The sequence below is a fragment of the Pleurodeles waltl genome, chromosome 6, assembly GCF_031143425.1.
Source record: "Pleurodeles waltl isolate 20211129_DDA chromosome 6, aPleWal1.hap1.20221129, whole genome shotgun sequence".
In the NCBI taxonomy this organism is placed as follows: Eukaryota; Metazoa; Chordata; class Amphibia; order Caudata; family Salamandridae; genus Pleurodeles; species Pleurodeles waltl.
Genome location: NC_090445.1, coordinates 1,443,472,511 through 1,443,493,101, shown reverse-complemented (window position 1 = coordinate 1,443,493,101; position 20,591 = coordinate 1,443,472,511).

Below are 20,591 nucleotides of genomic sequence, written 5' to 3'. Positions count from 1 at the left end.
TTGTGGTAAGGAGCTAGGGGCCAGATGTAGCAAAGGGTTTTTCCCATTCTGTGTCAATGGGAAAATGTGTTCGTACATATGGCCCTAGATGTGCTATCTTAGCATTTGTGTATTCAAGCAACAAACTAAAACATATCACTGGTATTATTGTATACTGTTTTGACATTACCATTCCTCTGAAGGGTTCCTCATATAACTTACCTTATTGTTGTCACCACCATGGGTGCAGCTAGCATGTCCCAACCACCACAATTTCTTTCTGAAAAAAGAGACCATTTGCTGATTTGTAAACAATGGAAAACACTTTTTGATTCCTACTTACAGGTGGCAGTGAAAAGTTTTCTCCTGTTCGCAAACAGCAGTTTTGTTTCATTATTTGTGGGTGGAGGGAAGGAATGTTTCTGAAAGCCTTGATAAAATACCTGTGGGAAGAGCGGAAGAAGAACCCACTGACATACTTGGCATGTCTGCTATGTTAGAAAAGCATTTTGGGTCTCATATTAATGTTATCTTGGAAAGACACACATTTTTCACTAGAATTCAAGATAAAATGGAAAGAATTTGGAGTTACGTAGCCTCCTTAAATACATTAGCACGCACTTGTGAGTTTGAATCACTTTCTGATTCAGGTATATAAATAACCATAAGGTGCAGGAAAAAGCTTCCTATGAAAAATCCTGATTTGAAACAAGCGGTGGCAACAATTAAAGGAACTGAAAACACTAACTTATGGATGCGCAAGATGAAAGATAACATATCTAAAGACCGCAAGTCATGAATGAAACGAGTGAGTGAGTGAAACGAGTGAAGTCCATTAGGTCTCTGTAGAATGTGAAAGCAATGTTGCCATGGGGAAATCTGGGATAAAGAAAATAAGGAGGACAAAGATATTAGAGGGAGTGTTTCAGATGTGGCAGTGAGAGCCATTTACCAAACAATCCGGGTGTTTTTGCTAGACCTTCCACCTCCAGATGATGCAGTAAGAAAGGCCACTATGTCAGAGTTTGCGCAAGTCAAAAAATGAAAATATATCTGTACCTGATGGCGAGAACAAAATGGTATTGAGTGTTAAAAATGCTACTGTAGATGGAGGTCTGATCGTCATGCCTGACTTTGAGATCATGGTGGGAGGAAAGAGGATAATATCCTCGCTGATTCAAGCTCACAGTACACTTTCAGGGGTGACAAGATGTGGGAAAATGGGGAGAATAAGTTTGAACTACAGCCCTCTGATATCAACCCTGTAGGTTATTGGGAAAGTTTAATGAAAATTCAGTTCAGAGACAAAGAAACAGTGGCAAAAGTTTATGTCGCCAAAAGAAGAGACAATCTCTTGGGTTGGTGTCACCAAGGTGATATGGGAAAAACACTGAATCCGTATTCTGTAGAAAAGGTAATGAATGCTGTTAATGGATAATAGTGACAATACAGATATTTTTCATGAATTTCCACAAGTTTTTAGTGACACCCTTGGACTGTTAAAGGGTTTTCAACACAAGATCATTCTTAAATAGAATGCAGTTCCATTGATTCACAAGGTAAGGAAAGTTCCTAAATTAAAGTTGGGTCCCCTGCAGGAAGAACTCAAGAAGCTTCTGGATGCACATATCATTGAAACAATAGAGGCTTTGGAGTGGCTTGCCCCAATGGTTTTAGCCCCCAAGGATGGGGGAAAGAAGATATAAATGTGTGTAGACTTGTGTTAGAAATGGGGTTTTTGGTTGGCAGTCAGGTTACCTCCTGTCCAAGCAAAAGCCCTCACTCTAGTCAGGGTAAGTCACACACTATCCAAGATTATCCTGTGCCCACCCTCTGGTAGCTTGGCACGAGCAGTCAGGCTTAACTTAGAAGGCAATGTGTAAAGTATTTGTGCAATAAATCATACAATACCACCATATAGCACCACAAAACTACACCACACAGTGTTTAGAAAAATATATAATATTTATCAGGATAATTGTAGGTCAAAAAGAATAAAGTTGCAATGGAAAATTGTAGAAATATCACAGGGAAGTGATATAAAGTGTCTTAAGTCTTTAGAATGCAATACAGTGTCTTTCAAGCACAAAGTACCTGGTTTCTGGTGGAAAATCTCCTCAGAGGGCCACAGGAGAAGAGATGCGTGGAAAAAGGGGTGTGTGCGTCGATTTCTCCTCAGCACACACAGACTTGCGTCGGTCTTTTCCACGCGGGGAAGTCGGGCGTCGTTTTCCGGCGCGCAGACAGTCTCTTTTTGTGGATCGCGGGGATTACCAGATGTCCTGGGTCTGTGCGTGGATTCTCCTGCTTGTTTTCCGGCTGCGCGTCGTTCTGCGGGGCTGCGCGTCGAAGTTTCGATCTCACGGTAGGCGTCGCGTCGATTTCTCCTCGGAAGTCGGGCGGCGTTGTCCTTGCGAGGCCGTGCGTCGAAAGTTTGGTCTCACGGCAGGCGTCGCGTCGATTTCTCCTTGGAAGTCGGGCGGCGTTGTCCTTGCGAGGCCGTGCGTCAAAGTTTCGCACTCACGGTGGGCGTCGCGTCGATTTCTCCTGGAAAGTCGAGCGGCTTTGTCCTTGCGAGGTTGTGCGTCGAAGTCTCAATCGTCCCGAGGGCGTCGCGTCGATCAGCGTCGGTGTGCGGCGTTTTTCTCGCCGCGAAACAAGCTGTGCGTCGAAATTTTCGGCGCACGGAGCGTCCAAGTGAAAGGAAGAAGTCTTTTTGGTCCTGAGACTTCAAGGAACAGGAGGCAAGCTCTATCCAAGCCCTTGGAGAGCACTTTCACAGCCAGACAAGAGTTCAGCAAGGCAGCAGGGCAACAGCAAGACAGCAGTCCTTTGTAGAAAGCAGACAGGTGAGTCCTTTGAGCAGCCAGGCAGTTCTTCTTGGCAGGATGTAGTTTCTGGTTCCGGTTTCTTCTCCAGCAATTGTCTGATGAGGTAGGGCAGAGGCCCTGTTTTATACCCAAATGTGCCTTTGAAGTGGGGGAGACTTCAAAGAGAGGCTAAGAAGTGCACCAGGTCCCCTTTCAGTTCAATCCTGTCTGCCAGGGTCCCAGTAGGGGGTGTGGCAGTCCTTTGTGTGAGGGCAGGCCCTCCACCCTCCCAGCCCAGGAAGACCCATTCAAAATGCAGATGTATGCAAGTGAGGCTGAGTACCCTGTGTTTGGGGTGTGTCTGAGTGAATGCACAAGGAGCTGTCAACTAAACCTAGCCAGACGTGGATTGTAAGGCACAGAAGGATTTAAGTGCAAAGAAATGCTCACTTTCTAAAAGTGGCATTTCTAGAATAGTAATATTAAATCCGACTTCACCAGTCAGTAGGATTTTGTATTACCATTCTGGCCATACTAAATATGACCTCCCTGCTCCTTTCAGATCAGCAGCTGCCACTTCAACAGTGTATGAGGGCAGCCCCAATGTTAGCCTATGAAGGGAGCAGGTCTCCCAGTAGTGCAAAAACGAATTTAGGAGTTTTACACTACCAGGACATATAACTACACAGGTACATGTCCTGCCTTTTACCTACACAGCACCCTGCTCTAGGGGATACCCAGGGCACACATTAAGGGTGACTTATATGCAGAAAAAGGGGAGTTCTAGGCTTGGCAAGTACTTTTAAATGCCAAGTCGAGGTGGCAGTGAAACTGCACACCCAGGCCTAGCAATGGTAGGCCTGAGACAAGGAAAAGGGGCTACTTAAGTGGGTGGCACAATCCGTGCTGCAGGTCCACTAGTAGCATTTAATCTATATGCCCTAGGCACCTGGAGTGCACATGACTGGGGACTTATAGGTAGATTAAATAGTTCAATCAGGTATGATCCAAAGTTACCATGTTTACAGAGAGAGAGCATATACACTTTATCACTGGTTAGCAGTGGTAAAGTGTGCAGAGTCTAAAAACCAGCAAAACAGTATCCAAAACGAAGAGGGAGGCAGGCAAAAAGTTAGGGGTGACTACCCTAAGGCTGTCAGGTCTAACATGTGTCCCCCCCAGCTGAAAGTGGGGAGAGCTACCCGACCTCCTGGGAGCTCTCATCGCTAAGGCGGAAGTACCTGGAGAGACCATCAGCATTGGCGTGGTCAACCCCTGGGCGATGTTCCACCGTAAAGTCCATCCCCTGTAGGGAAATGGACCACCTCAGAAGTTTTGGATTCTCACCCCTCATCTGCATGAGCCATCTGAGGGGTCTGTGGTCTGTCTGAACTAGGAAGTGAGTCCCAAACAGGTAGGGCCTCAGCTTCTTCAGGGCCCAGACCACAGCAAAAGCTTCTCTTTCAATAGCACTCCACCTCTGTTCCCGTGGTAATAGCCTTCTGCTAATAAAGACTACCGGTTGATCTTGGCCCTCCTCATTTAGCTGTGCTAGGACTGCCCCTATGCCATGCTCTGAAGCGTCTGTCTGCACGATAAATTCCTGGGAGTAGTCAGGGGCCTTGAGCACGGGGGCCGTGCACATGGCTTCCTTTAGGGCGTCAAAGGCTTTCTGACAAGCCTCTGTCCAATTCACCAACCTAGGTTGCTTCTTGGACGTGAGTTCTGTCAAGGGGGACACAATGGTACCATAGCCCTTGACAAACCTGCGGTAGTATCCGGTGAGGCCTAAAAAGGCTCTCACCTCAGTCTGGGTTCGAGGTGGTTGCCAGGCCTTGATAGTTTCGATCTTGGCCTGGAGTGGCTGCACCTTGCCACCACCTACTAGGTGTCCCAAGTACACCACGGAACCCTGCCCAATCTGGCACTTACTAGCCTTGATGGTCAGGCCTGCCTGTTGCAGGGCCTGAAGCACCTCCTTGAGGTGGAGCAGGTGTTCCTCCCAGCTGGAACTGTAGACAGCTATGTCATCCAGGTAGGCTGCACAGAAGGCATCCTTGCCAGCCAGGACCCCGTTAACCAACCGTTGGAAGGTAGCGGGGGCATTTTTTAATCCAAACGGCATCACTCGGAACTGGTAATGGCCGTCAGGGGTGGAAAAGGCGGACCTTTCCTTAGCCCCCTCAGTCAGGGCGATCTGCCAGTACCCTGAAGTAAGATCAAACGTACTCAGGAACTTGGCAGCGCCTAGCCTGTCCACGAGCTCATCAGCCCGGGGGATGGGGTGAGCATCAGTCCGGGTGACTGAGTTGAGACCCCGGTAGTCCACACAGAACCGGAGCTCTGGCTTCGCACCTGGGGCAGTAGCCTTAGGGACCAATACCACTGGGCTGGCCCAGGGACTACTGGATTTCTCAATGACCCCTAGAGTCAACATCTTGGAGACCTCCTCCTTGATGCTGGCCTTCACCTTATCCGACAACCTGTAAATTTTGTTTTTCACAGGGAGACTGTCACCGGTGTCAATATCATGAACACAGAGGTGGGTCAGCCCAGGAGTAAGGGAGAACAGGGGGGAGAACTGCTCCAACAGCTCATAACAGTCTCCTTTCTGATTTAGAGTCAGGGTGCCAGACAAAATGACCCCGCTTACTGACCCATCACCTTCTTGGGCAGAGAGGAGGTCGGGGAGAGGTTCACTCTCCTCTTCCGTTCCTTCATCTGTGACCAGAAGCATGTTGATCTCCGACCTCTCACAATGAGCTTTTAGTCGGTTCACATGGAGCACCCTTAGGGGATTCCTAGGGGTTTTGAGGTCCACTAGGTAAGTGGCCTCCCCTTTCCGCTCCTTTATTTCAAAGGGGCCAGACCAGCGGTCCTGGAGAGCTCTGGGCTCTACTGGCTCCATTACCCACACTTTGTCTCCAGGTTGAAACTCTACCAGGGTGGCCTTCTGGTCATACCATTGTTTCATCACCTCTTGACTGGCCTCAAGGTTATCTTGGGCTTCTTTCCAGAAGCGGGTCATCTGGTTGCGGAGGGCCAACATATAGCTGACCACATCCTGAGGGGGTGCCTTTGGAGCTTTCTCCAATCCCTCCTGGACAATGCTTAAGGGTCCCCTGACAGGGTACCCATAGAGAAGTTCAAAGGGACTGAACCCTACCCCTCTCTGGGGGACCTCTCTGTAAGCAAAGAGAAGGCATGGTAAGAGGACGTCCCACTTACGCCTCATGGCCTCAGGAAGGCCACCAATCATGCCTTTCAGGGTCTTGTTGAATCTCTCCACAAGACCGTTCGTCTGGGGGTGATAGGGTGTGGTGAACTTGTAAGTTACACCACACGCATCCCACAGCGACTTCATGTATGCGGACATGAAGTTAGTGCCTCTGTCAGACACTATTTCCTTGGGGAACCCCACACGGGTAAATATCCCCATCAGGGTTCTGGCCACCACCGGTGCAGTTACTGTCCTTAGAGGGATTGCCTCTGGGTAACGGGTGGCATGGTCCACCAAAACCAGGATGAACCTGTTGCCTAAGGCAGTTTTGGGGTCCAAGGGGCCAACAATGTCGATGCCCACCCTTTCAAAGGGGGTGCCAACGACAGGAAGTGGAATCAGGGGGGTTTTAACCCTTTTTCCTGCTTTACCACTGGCCTGGCAGGTAGGACAGGATCTGCAGAACTTGTCTGAGTGTGTCCTCATTTTGGGCCAATAAAAGTGGGTGACAAGCCTGTTAAAGGTCTTGCCCTGCCCCAAATGTCCTGCCAGGGGAATGTCGTGAGCCAGACCCAGTAGGAAGGTTCGGTAACATTGGGGGACCACCAGCACACGTGCTGCCCCAAAGCCCGGAACCTTAGGCTCACTGTAAAGGAGATCATTCTCCCAATATAGGTGGTGATCGCCAGAGGCGTCGCCGGCTGCCTGGTTTGAGGCTTGTTTCCTCAAACCTTCTAGAGTGGGACATTCCTTCTGCGCCTTGCAGAAGTCCTCCCTGGTGGGTCCACCCTCAACTTGCCAACCAGCAAGCTCAGGTAAGTCACCTAGGGCGGCGATGTCTTCCCCAGTTGGCTCGGAAGTCTCCTCCTCAGGAGCCCCGTCAGCCACTGTGGGAACAGCGGGGGCCGGTTTCCCGCACCCCTGGTCCCTCCTCCTGGCAGCTCTCTGGGCCATCGTTCCAGGCTCCAGATGCCCTTGACTTCCCTCTCGGTCAGCCATGGACCGTGTGGTCATGCAGACCCACTCAGGTAACCCTAACATCTCCAGGTGAGACCTGAGCTCCACTTCTTTCCAAGCAGTGTGCTCAAGGTCATTGCCTAACAGACAATCTACAGGCATGGCAGGACTCACAGCTACTTTCAGAGTACCAGAGACCCCCCCCCACTCAAAGGGAACCAGAGCCACCGGTAGGTGACTCTCGCGATTGTCAGCTACTCTGACCTGGTGGAATGTATTAGGCATTATCTGCTCTGCTGACACCAGCTGACTCTTGATAGTAGTCATACTGGCTCCTGTGTCACGCAGAGCCTCCACCCTCTGCCCATCAATGGTGACCCACTGCCGGTACTTGGAAGTATTTCTAGGCATGTGGGCCTTGGGCACCATTTCTCCTTCTCCCAGGGACACTAGGGAAATCTCTACCTGTTCCCCAAAGCTAGTTGGGTCCATCTCCCCCCCGAATGCTACACTAGTCAACCCAGGTGCCTGTCCGGTAGTGGACGGTGCCCTCTTGGGGCACTGAGGATCGCCTTTGTAGTGACCATATTGGTAACATTCCATGCATTTGGGGCTAGATTTTCCTGACTTGTCAAATGTCCCTGGCTTTCTCCCAAATTTGGAAAAGGAAGGGTTGCCACCCCCTCCCTGGGAATTCTTTTGGGGGCCTTTAGAGAGTTCCTTATCTGTAAGTTTATCTCCCCCCTCTTTCTTCTGTTGGGAACCCTGACCACCTTTGTGGGAGTCCCCCCCAGGTACCTTTTTGGACACTCTGGTGCTAACCCAGAGGTCCGCCTCCTCAGCAAGCTTCCTGGGATCAGTCAGCTTACTATCCACTAGGTGCTGGCGCAAATCTGTATAAGTAACATTAAGCATATGCTCTCTCAGGATCAAATCATATAAACTTTTATAATCTGCTACTTTGTTGCCCCGCACCCATCCATTCAGTGCCTTACTAGAGAAATCAAAGAAATCTACCCATGTTTGTGTGGTTTGTTTGGTGCTGTCCCTGAACCTCTGACGGTATCCCTCAGGGGTCAGCCCAAACTTGGCAAGTAAAGTGGCTTTCTGGAGTGGGTATGTGTTTTGATCCGGTGGATCCAATGTGAGAAGTGTGTCCCTCCCCAATGGCGGCACATAACCCCACATAGCTACCCCCCATTGCCCTTCAGGAACCTCATGAGCCCTTAGTGCAACTTCATAAGCAGCTAACCATTTGTCTATGTCATCTCCCACCACAAAACTGGGCACCACATTTTTGGGTATACGAACCTTCTTTTCTCCAGCAGGTCCTGTCTGTATGCTGCCACCATTATTGCTGGATTCAGACTGCCTTGCCTTGATCTCCAGCTCCTTGAGACTCAGTTCATGAGCCAACAATAGTTTCTTTTCAGCCAAAGCTCTTTCAGCTTCCACTTGTTTGGCTGCTCTTTCAGCTTCTGCTTGTTTGGCTGCCCTTTCAGCTTCTGCTTGAATCTGTTTGGCTGTCCTTTCAGCTTCAATCTGTTTGGCTGCTCTTTCAGCCTCAGCTTGTTTGGCTTCTCTTTCTGCCCTCCTCTCCTCCTGTTGCGCCTCAATTTTCAGTTTTGCCATTTGCAATTGGAACTCCCTTTCCTCTCTCCTTTCCTCTGCGGTCAGGCTTTGCATGGAGACACTGCTCCCTGGTCTGGAAGGGTGCACAATTGCAGTGGTAACACCATCCATAGATAGTGAAAATCCTTCTGAGGGGCCATTTTCTGGCTCCCCTTCCTCATCATCCTCTAAATGGGCTTCTGCCCAGGCCCTCAGCGCCACTTGAAAGTCCTCCTTTCTGGAGGCCCCTTGGGTGGGTACCCTCAATGCCCTGCAGAATCCTCTTAGTTGTTTGACCGTGTATGTATCCAACTGGACTAGGTCAAAGTCCCCTGTCTGAGACCCAGTCAGAGACATGTTGAGTGAGGATTTAGTTTTTGAAAATTGTCAGGAAAAAACGGATTTTCAAAAAGAGATAAAAACCAAGTTGACCTTCAACTGTGGGTAGGTAGTGAGATACTTAGCTACTGTATGTCACTGCACAAATACAAGTCCTATCCTCACCGCTGATCACCAATGTTAGAAATGGGGTTTTTGGTTGGCAGTCAGGTTACCTCCTGTCCAAGCAAAAGCCCTCACTCTAGTCAGGGTAAGTCACACACTATCCAAGATTATCCTGTGCCCACCCTCTGGTAGCTTGGCACGAGCAGTCAGGCTTAACTTAGAAGGCAATGTGTAAAGTATTTGTGCAATAAATCATACAATACCACCATATAGCACCACAAAACTACACCACACAGTGTTTAGAAAAATATATAATATTTATCAGGATAATTGTAGGTCAAAAAGAATAAAGTTGCAATGGAAAATTGTAGAAATATCACAGGGAAGTGATATAAAGTGTCTTAAGTCTTTAGAATGCAATACAGTGTCTTTCAAGCACAAAGTACCTGGTTTCTGGTGGAAAATCTCCTCAGAGGGCCACAGGAGAAGAGATGCGTGGAAAAAGGGGTGTGTGCGTCGATTTCTCCTCAGCACACACAGACTTGCGTCGGTCTTTTCCACGCGGGGAAGTCGGGCGTCGTTTTCCGGCGCGCAGACAGTCTCTTTTTGTGGATCGCGGGGATTACCAGATGTCCCGGGTCTGTGCGTGGATTCTCCTGCTTGTTTTCCGGCTGCGCGTCGTTCTGCGGGGCTGCGCGTCGAAGTTTCGATCTCACGGTAGGCGTCGCGTCGATTTCTCCTCGGAAGTCGGGCGGCGTTGTCCTTGCGAGGCCGTGCGTCGAAAGTTTGGTCTCACGGCAGGCGTCGCGTCGATTTCTCCTTGGAAGTCGGGCGGCGTTGTCCTTGCGAGGCCGTGCGTCAAAGTTTCGCACTCACGGTGGGCGTTGCGTCGATTTCTCCTGGAAAGTCGAGCGGCTTTGTCCTTGCGAGGTTGTGCGTCGAAGTCTCGATCGTCCCGAGGGCGTCGCGTCGATCAGCGTCGGTGTGCGGCGTTTTTCTCGCCGCGAAACAAGCTGTGCGTCGAAATTTTCGGCGCACGGAGCGTCCAAGTGAAAGGAAGAAGTCTTTTTGGTCCTGAGACTTCAAGGAACAGGAGGCAAGCTCTATCCAAGCCCTTGGAGAGCACTTTCACAGCCAGACAAGAGTTCAGCAAGGCAGCAGGGCAACAGCAAGACAGCAGTCCTTTGTAGAAAGCAGACAGGTGAGTCCTTTGAGCAGCCAGGCAGTTCTTCTTGGCAGGATGTAGTTTCTGGTTCCGGTTTCTTCTCCAGCAAGTGTCTGATGAGGTAGGGCAGAGGCCCTGTTTTATACCCAAATGTGCCTTTGAAGTGGGGGAGACTTCAAAGAGAGGCTAAGAAGTGCACCAGGTCCCCTTTCAGTTCAATCCTGTCTGCCAGGGTCCCAGTAGGGGGTGTGGCAGTCCTTTGTGTGAGGGCAGGCCCTCCACCCTCCCAGCCCAGGAAGACCCATTCAAAATGCAGATGTATGCAAGTGAGGCTGAGTACCCTGTGTTTGGGGTGTGTCTGAGTGAATGCACAAGGAGCTGTCAACTAAACCTAGCCAGACGTGGATTGTAAGGCACAGAAGGATTTAAGTGCAAAGAAATGCTCACTTTCTAAAAGTGGCATTTCTAGAATAGTAATATTAAATCCGACTTCACCAGTCAGTAGGATTTTGTATTACCATTCTGGCCATACTAAATATGACCTCCCTGCTCCTTTCAGATCAGCAGCTGCCACTTCAACAGTGTATGAGGGCAGCCCCAATGTTAGCCTATGAAGGGAGCAGGTCTCCCAGTAGTGCAAAAACGAATTTAGGAGTTTTACACTACCAGGACATATAACTAAACAGGTACATGTCCTGCCTTTTACCTACACAGCACCCTGCTCTAGGGGATACCCAGGGCACACATTAAGGGTGACTTATATGCAGAAAAAGGGGAGTTCTAGGCTTGGCAAGTACTTTTAAATGCCAAGTCGAGGTGGCAGTGAAACTGCACACCCAGGCCTAGCAATGGTAGGCCTGAGACAAGGAAAAGGGGCTACTTAAGTGGGTGGCACAATCCGTGCCTCAGGTCCACTAGTAGCATTTAATCTATATGCCCTAGGCACCTGGAGTGCACATGACTGGGGACTTATAGGTAGATTAAATAGTTCAATCAGGTATGATCCAAAGTTACCATGTTTACAGAGAGAGAGCATATACACTTTATCACTGGTTAGCAGTGGTAAAGTGCGCAGAGTCTAAAAACCAGCAAAACAGTATCCAAAACGAAGAGGGAGGCAGGCAAAAAGTTAGGGGTGACTACCCTAAGGCTGTCAGGTCTAACAACTTGCATGACTTAAACATGCATATATGGGTAGACCATCAACCTCTTCCAGATATTTCAGAGACTCTGGCTTCTTCAGGTGAGAGCAAACGTTTGAGCTTAATGAACCTATCTTCAGTTTACTATCCGATTCCCTTACATGGTCAATGAAAGCACCTAACTTCTTTTGTTCCTCAATTAGGATCTTACAGATTTCTCTGCATGCCTATTTTGTTTAGCCTCGGCTGGGGTCTTTTTTCAAACAGCAAAGTTGAAGGTTGTGAAAGGAGTACCTAGAATTCTGGTATTGGGATGATATTTTGGTGTCAGAGAATGATATGTGTGAGCAAGATGACATGTTAAGTTGGTTTTGAATAGAATGCAGGATTTTGGCCTCACTCTTAAAAAGGAAAATGTAAATTCAGAATAGCATCTGTCATGTGCCTGTCATGTGCCTAGGCCACATTATTTCTGGGGAAGGTATAAGTTCCAAACTGGAGTTGGCCAAGAACATCATAGAAAAACCTTCACCGGTTAACAAAGATAAAACAAGGTCCTTCCTAGGATTAGCAGAATTCTGTGCCAAGTTAATTTCCAAATTACTTAAGCAGGGGCTTAAGTGTGATTACGCTAAGGCTAAGGAATGCATTGCTGCTTTCAATGTGATCAAAGGTGCTCTTGCTGGTCTTCCTACGAGGGCAATTTGATGCCTGTGGCAGGACCTTGGTATCTACAGATACTAGATTACACAGTCTTGGGTCGGTTCATTTTCAGATTGTCAATGTTTGAAGAAAGAGTTTTTGCCTCAGGCACCATCAAGGGGCCTGAGGAGGGATATTTGATGATCTAGCGCAAAGCACTAGTAGTGTCACGGGTGCAACAACATTTATGTGCGTTTCACGGCGTGGACAGATCACTGACCTTTGGTGTGGATTGTTTTATGTAAAGGTAGTGTGAGTTTGACACCCAGGATTAAAAACTGAACTGAGGGTTTAACAGAATTAAAATTTAATGTTGAGTATGTCTCAGGTGCTTCTAACAAAGCTGCTTATTGCTTATCTAGATTACTGGTGGCTGAAGTGGTCTTCACAACTCCACCAGTTGAGGAACCCACTATGGTAGGATGGGTGAGAAAAAGTGCATTTGAGATCGATGAATGGAACAAATACAGGGAAGAGGATGGAGTTCTCAGGACAGTTTCGGAATAAGTAGTCAAGGGATGGCGTGGTCATAAGGATTTAGCTGAGATGTTAAAAGGTTTTTGGAGTGTTAGGGATTAGTTGAGTCTAATGAGAAGGAAGGTCCTCAAAGTTTCAAATATCGTATCTCCATTAGGGCTAAGGTATAGGGTCATCAATTTGGCTCATGATGGACATCTGGGAAGGAATTTAACTAAACGCAATTTGTGTCAGTGGTTCTGGTGGCCAGGTATTGATCATCAGGTTGAGGAAATAGTAAAGAATTGCTGGTTGTGTGGGAAAAGTGATAAGTTACATGATCATCACCCCTTGTTCGGTTGGAATCTCCACTGCGACCCTGGACTAAGTTGGGCTTGGACACAGTCCCTTCAACATGTTGCCTCAGAATGAACGCTTTGTTTTGTTATTGATAAATTAAACATTAGACTGGGTGGTTAGCAAATATGTAAGCATTGTGAACATGTACATAGTGGTTGAATTCTTGAAGGAAGAATTTTCTATGGAAGGAATACCTCCCTTCTTGGTCACAGACAATGGTGTTCAGTTGCTCTTTCATGGTTATGTGGGATTTTTTAAATAGTATGTCTATTGTTCTTTTTAAATCTGCTCTGTAGTCACTTCAAGCTAATGGTCTGGCAAGACAAATGAACAGGGCTGTTAAGAGTTGTGCCTGCAGGGCAGTAGAGAGTAAAATGTCTTTGACGGACGCTCTACAGGAGACTTGGTGGGCTCATATAATCACTCCTAATTGCATTTCATTAGAATCTCCATTTTTTTCACTCAAATGCAGATTGCCTGATCTGAGCTCAATCCAGCATGGTTGAAATTGGGTTTGAATTCTGACAACGTTAAGATGTTTCCTGATGAGGACATTGTTAGGAGACACACAGAATATGACAAAGAAATATAAAGCTCCATATGATGGTAGGAATTATGTAAAAGCTGGTGACTGATGTGAGGGTGAGTCAGATTTGGTGAAAATACCCAAGTTCTTAAGAAAGGGTACATTTAAATACATCTGACCCTTTATCATTCAATAGATCAAGATGAATGATGTCATTCTGGTCTCTGGAGATGTTTGGGACATGTCCAGGTTGGTGAAAACAAGCATATGCCAAGTGATTGTACATCGAGCATCGAGCACTCAGCTATAGAAGTGTTCTTAACTATAGAATGTAGTTATCATTAATTATAAAGTATGTTGTATTTACATTCCTGCCAAGTTTTTCCCTTTATGTTTTTAAGTTGTGGTTTTGTTTTTGTATAAACTTAGTTCTTATTATGTTTCGGGGAAAGGTGTGTTATATTCTTCTTTTGTGTTATGAAACCGAATGGAACCTCCTAATGTCATGACTTACTGAACCTTATCTATGTCATTGTAAGACATGTGATGTGGAAATTCCAGGCAAGGCAGTTAATAATGTGAGGATATGGGTAATGGCTGGTGGTTCCTGTACTCCTGACCTCAAGAAATAAATCAATTTTAGCTCTACCACGGAGTCCTGTTTGGTACTATGTAAATGTAGTCTTAGTACAGTGGTTGTATATTCATTAGCAACAACACTCAAGCAGGAGCGAAAGTTGTACTGAGCTAGTTCATGATTGCTAGAGACAGACAGAGATAATGATCTGGGTGCTGTCAAATAGGAGAGGGGTTGGGGAACTGTGTCAAATGCAGCTGATAGGTCTAATAAAATAAGGGCGGTGAAGCAGCCTTAATCGAGAAGCATTCCGAGATCACCAGTATATGTTACTAAGTCGGTCTCTATGCAATGTGAGGGTCTGAAACATGATGGAGAGAAGTCCAGTAGGCAGTTTGCTTCTAAGTAATAAAAGAGTTATTGTTTTTTCAAGAATCTTCAAGGGGACAGAAAGGAGTGATATGTGTTGACAACTGCAGAGAGATTTGGAGACAGGAGAGGATTTATTTTAGGAGAGGGACCACTTTAGCATACTTCCAGCAGTCGGGGACTACAGACTGCTATACGGAGAAAATACACAACTCTATGTCAGCAGAACCCTATAAATCAAGGGCAAACACCACAATAGGATCCAAAGGAGAATCCGGGATAATGGTCTTTATAAGGGACAGGACCTTCTCATGGGATAAGGCATGGAATTCCAGGAGTGAGGTGTCAATAGGATCCAAAGGAGAATCCATGTTAATGGTCTTGAGAAAGGACAGGACTTCCTCATGCAATAAGGCATGGAATTCCAGGAGTGAGGTGTTGGAAGCTTGGAGGACATTGTGAAGCGATGCCACCACCTAGCTTGAGGATGGCTGGGGGAGAAAGCCAGCTTGAAAAGAGGAGATTTTTCCCACAAAAGAAAGTTTACTGATACTGGCAGAGTTTAAGGGAAGGAGGTGTAGAGTTGCAACAGACCTAAAGAGAAATTTGATTTTTCACAAAGGAAAACATCTTAAGGAATGAACTGTAAAGCAGACTTCAATTTGTTTAAGTACTAGGTATGGGATGTTTTTCTAAATTTGTAAGCTGATTTGTCTATACAATTGTAGCATGTGCACAATTGTCATTGTGAGAGGTTACAACAGCACTTTGTGACTCTAAGATAGACAAAATACTAGGGAAAGGAAGGCATCAAGGGATGAGGAACAGTGAGTTTGACAGAAGCTACCACACCAAGGACACCATTAATCCAAGAATGAAAAGATATAGAAGAGACCGAGATATAGGGAGAAGTCAAATGAGGGTTATTTTGAATGGCCAAAGAGAAAGATATATCCGATAGGTTGGACCAAGGTCTGATAAAGCGGGGAGGCAGATTGGTTCTGAGGATAGGGTAATTCCTCTTCCAAGGCAGACAGAAATGTACTGCCAAGAGATCCAACCATATAAGAGGAAGAGCTGGAAAAATGACACAGTTGGCAATATTAGTACAAATAGCATCAAGTGTGGCATGGGATTTGTGGGTAGGATACTGTGAATTTAGAGAGAAGCTAAGTGAGTCGAAAACCTTCATCGCCAGGAGGGGGTTAGTTCAGTCCTTTAAATGGAGGGTCATATCTCCTAAAATGTGAGAGTTAGGTGCCTTCAAAATAAATGGAGGCAGGTAATTCTGTGAGTGTATTGGAAAAAACTGCAATTGGTCCACATGGGCAGCAGATTAACACACCAGAATCGCAGGCAGTAGGATTCAAAGTAAGATAGAAAACCAGCTTCACAGTTGGGTAAATATGGGATGTTACTGATGGAACAGTCCAAGTTAAATTGATATATGATGGCAATGCACTCACTGTGTTTTCCAACATGAGTAACAAACCAGATTACGTAGTTTGCAGGTACTGAAGCAGAAATTTATAGGGCGAAGCCTCATATAGCCATGTTCCATTTGGCCTGGCTTCAGTGTGGACATGCATCAGCACTGTTAACATACGTATTCATGTGGGAGGAGAATGGAGTGTCTTCTGACGTGCAGCCACGCTGGTTAAATAAGCATTCATGGGGAATGAGTGGGCAGGACCTCCAATACACACATGTGTGTTCCAAACAGCTGCAGAAAATTGGACAGGGGGGTCAAGGACTAAAATAAAACAGACTGGAGCCCGGCAACATCAGACACCAAGATACCTTGATGATTAGAGGACACACAGGAAAGTAAAGTGTAAATAAAATAAAATGTGAAACGCAAACTATCAGTCAGTCAGTCAGTCAAAGAACTTTATTCGGCGATTGCCATAAAAGTACAAATTAAGATCACATTTTCAAAAGAACAAGCAGACAGAAAAAAGAGTAAAACACATTTTACATATGTTACCCAAAAAAGAGGGCAGAATAATCTAATCCAAGTTCCTCTTTCACAGATATTCCAATGTTCTTATCAAATCGTTTACTAGTTTCATGCAATATAATACTAAAAACTGTTTAAATACCCTAAAGTGTGATAAAAACCTTTCTTCCTATGGAATAAGACTATCCTAAACCACATATATAAGGTATACAATTTGGAACATAAAATAGGATTTAAAAGTCAACATAGATGAGACTAATAATTTACAGGATATTAATACCGGTTCCTAATAGCAATAGATGATCTAATAAAATTTAAAACCTGAAAACAAATTTTGTCGTTTAGTAATTTACTGAAAATATATCAAAGCTTCCTTATAATGTATCGGTCTTAATGTGTGCAAAATAGGTAAAATGAAAGTATTTCTAGGGGAGGCGTAGAGAGATCAAAAAAGAAAAAAGTGAGAAGTGCTTTGCTTTGAGCTGGCATCGCAAGGGCAGGGTGGTAAGTCTTTTTCCAGATACACTGCTTGGGAAAGGCCACCTTAAAAATGAATCGGATTTAGTCTAAAAAAAGTTAAAAGAGAATTTATTTTTGGGCATGAAAACCAAGTCAAATAAGGTTCAATATGTAAGGCCGTAGCAATCTGGGTATAAGAATCTAAAGATTTCAAGTTAAAACAGCTATGAAGTCTTGTGTGCAAAGTATGCTCAGAGTGACGTGCTTTCAGCAAGGACCTTGCAGTTGTAGTTAGCAGTTGTGGGTCTTCATACATATACCTAAGCCCCAGCTTATCAAAGGATGATCGCAAGTACGAAAGCCAGGGAATCCTGTTCGAGTTAGCCAACTGTGTGCATTCGGTAATACATTCCTGCACAAGACTTGCCGCTGGGTTCGTCCAAAATCTAATCCACAGCAAAAGGGGGGCAATAGAGACTGTGACCTCTAAAAAGCATTGGCCCACCTCCTTGTGGATAATGATGTTTGCTATGCACTTAGGTACCACAATAGTCTGCGCATAAATGTATTCTCAGTACGTTGGAGAGTGGGAATTTTAATGTAGCCCCAAACTCCAGCCCCATATAGGGCTGCTGAGACACACATGGAGTTATATAGCGTCATAATCTGAGAAGACGGTCTATGGCCCAGTTTACGGGTAAAACGAAAGATCGCTTCCGTATTCCTTGCCATTTGTTGGGTCTTAAATTTAAGGTGAGTATTCCAAAGCATAGAAGAGCTTATATGCATACCTAGGTAACATAAATCCCTCACCTTATTAATGATATTGCCCTCCATAGTAAATGTTTTAGATTTTGTATTTCGGGGGCCACATGTCATAACAAATGTCTTAGAATAATTAACTTTCAAATCTAAGTCCAACATGAAGTCCAAAAAAAGATCCAACAGGCCTTGTAAACCACTTGCAGTGCGTGCAATAAGTACAGCATCGTCTGCATATAATAAAACTGGGAGCAATCTCTGACCCATCTTTGGCACATCCTTCCCATTTTTTATAAAAAAATCATAAAGCCCATTAATATATATCAAAAAGAGAAAGGGGGCCAAAATATATCCCTGTCGCACTCCCCTAAAAGAGGAAATGGGGACGGTTCTCTGTCCCGATGGGCCAAACTGAACTGACACCTTTAAATCCATATGAAGGTGCTTTATGAGATCCATTGGAGTCGCATCGCATCCCAGGGTTTCCATGATTTGCCACAACTTCTCCCTGTTTACCAAGTCAAAAGCGCTGGATAAATCAATAAAAGCCATATGAACTGGCTCCCTTTTGGCAATTACATATTTGTTAAGAATGAGATGCAAGTTTATTACTTGCTCAACTGTACCCAAACCGGGTCGAAAACCAAATTGAATTGGAGATAAAATCTGTGTCTGTAGCACCCAATCCTCCAGGCGAGATAAAATCACACTAGCCAGAATCTTAGCTATGGAGTCAATCAAAGATATTGGTCTGTAACAGGAAGGTTCTTGCCTATCACCCGTTTTAAAAATAGGGATAATAATTGCCAGTTTCCAAGAAGGGGGTATATTAGTTTTAACAGCACTTTTTAAAACGTTTGTTACTAGGGGCCCCCAAAGATTAGGCATAGATTTAAAGATATCAATGGGGACACCATCAGGGCCGGGGGCCTTCCCTTGTTTTGAGCGATTTATGGCTCCAAGGATCTCATGTAGATCAAGTGAAATATCTAAGGCGTTTATGTTGGGGTCTATATTGGTCTGATTATTGATATTATCCTCCATGATCTGAGAATCATTATCTGGGTCAAATACTTTCCTAAAGTGGTTCAACCAAACTTCTTCTACAATAAAACAATCATCAACCTTAGTATTACTATCCGAGAAATAAGAATGAGTGACCACCTTCCAGAATTTTGAGGAATCCTTCAGATCGGACGCGGCCTGAAGCTCTTCCCTCGCCATAGACCTTATCTCTGATTTCCTTTTTTCCAAGGTGGCTTATACTCAGCCCTGGCTGATTTAATTAAGTGACGGGAAGAAGAAACTGATTTAAGGGTATCTTTCAATTTTTTGTGAGCAATAGAACATGCAGAATCAAACCATTTATTACCGGGCAAATCCATAATAGGCCTGTCCACCATGAGGGCATGTGAAATGGCATTACTTAGTATTTTAAATTATTGAACTATATGGTCATGGTCAGACTGCTGAGATAAACATATGTTAATGGAGTCGAGCCTAGATCTTTTTTCTTGATTAAAAGTCGTTGGGTTTATTTTATCCCACTTCAAACGTAAGCCAGAGTTTGTATGAAAAGTAGTATTTCTTCTCAATCCTTTATCCCTAGGTACCTGATCTATAATTAAGTCTAAGTTAATACACAAAGGATTGTAGTCACTGGCACAATGAGGGATTATTTTAAAATCACAGATTAAATGATAATCTGGGGAGCCAATAAAAATAAATTCAATGGTACTCCCCTTCACATTCCCTGTAAACGTTGGAACATTTAGAGAATCTAGTGCCATTTTTCCCTGACATGAACCAAATCAAAATTACATAAGAAGGAGTTCAGAGCTTCTCCTTCAGGTGAATGAGTAAAATGAATTAACGATTCTCTGCCTTCAGTAGGAATAGCGCACAGTTCTAAATTTTCCTGACAACATAAGGAAGTATTAAAATCGCCAACCCATAAGACTACTGAATCTTCATCCTGCAATTCAGCAGAGGAATCAATAAAATCCACAGCGTCCTCTAACGTTCCTTTTAGGAGACCGCGTGGGACATTGTTATAAAAATTTAAGATCAAAATACCTTTACACCCCCTAATGGATAATAAAACAATCATAAAATAAGGAGAGGACCAAATGAAGGAAGCCTTCAGTGATGGTAGTCGTAAAGATACGAACATTAAAAGACCTCCTCGTGCTCTTCCCATTGTGGAAGTTTCTGCCGGCTGGTAAAGAGTTGTATACCCATCCAGAAAAACGTATCTTGGGTCCAAGTTTCCTGTAAAAAGATTATACCAAAGTATGATATAAAACTCAATCAGTCCGGATTATTTATTTTAGATCGGAGCCCCGCAATATTCCAAATAATCAAGGATAAAGGCTTTGATACGGGGTATGGCACCAATCTATCAACATTGTTAAGTGGGAGATAGCAGGAATGTTCACTCTTACTTCCTGTATAGGTTCATCATGGTCATCGTCAGTCGTTAATCTCAACAGGTTTTTGTGACCCGGACTTGCGATAACCTTAAGTCAATCGTTCTCGTCGAGAGAGTTAAAGGGCAGAGGACAATTGCTAGTGGGAACATTTACCTGTGCGTATGGCCTAACAGGAGCTAAGCTATGATAGCTAGAGACAGCACTACCACATTGAGAAAAAAGGGAATGGTCGTAAAAATGACATAACGAGTGGGTTCGAATCCCTTTATCTGGAAAATAAGAACAATCTAAATTTGACAAAAGGTGATTAACTGAACACGGGTTAGCAAAATTAATTACAGCACAATCTCTGTTGTCCATATTTCTTCGATGGCCCACCTGCTTCACTCTACGTGCCATAAGGATCTTAATATTCGGATGATATTTAGTCTTGAATTTAGATTTCAACCAGTGAACAGACTTCCTAATCAAAGCTTGGGTGTCTTCTTTTTTGTTACTGTCTAAAGGAGGTACATTTGATAACACCAGAACATATGGAATGCAATCAGGAGGTAAGCGCAATACATCTGCTTGATTAATGGATTTATTTGATAGTGGACGATTTGAGCCAGGAGGGGTGGCTTCTTTAGGAATTACTTGCGGCAAACTAGTCACAGCATT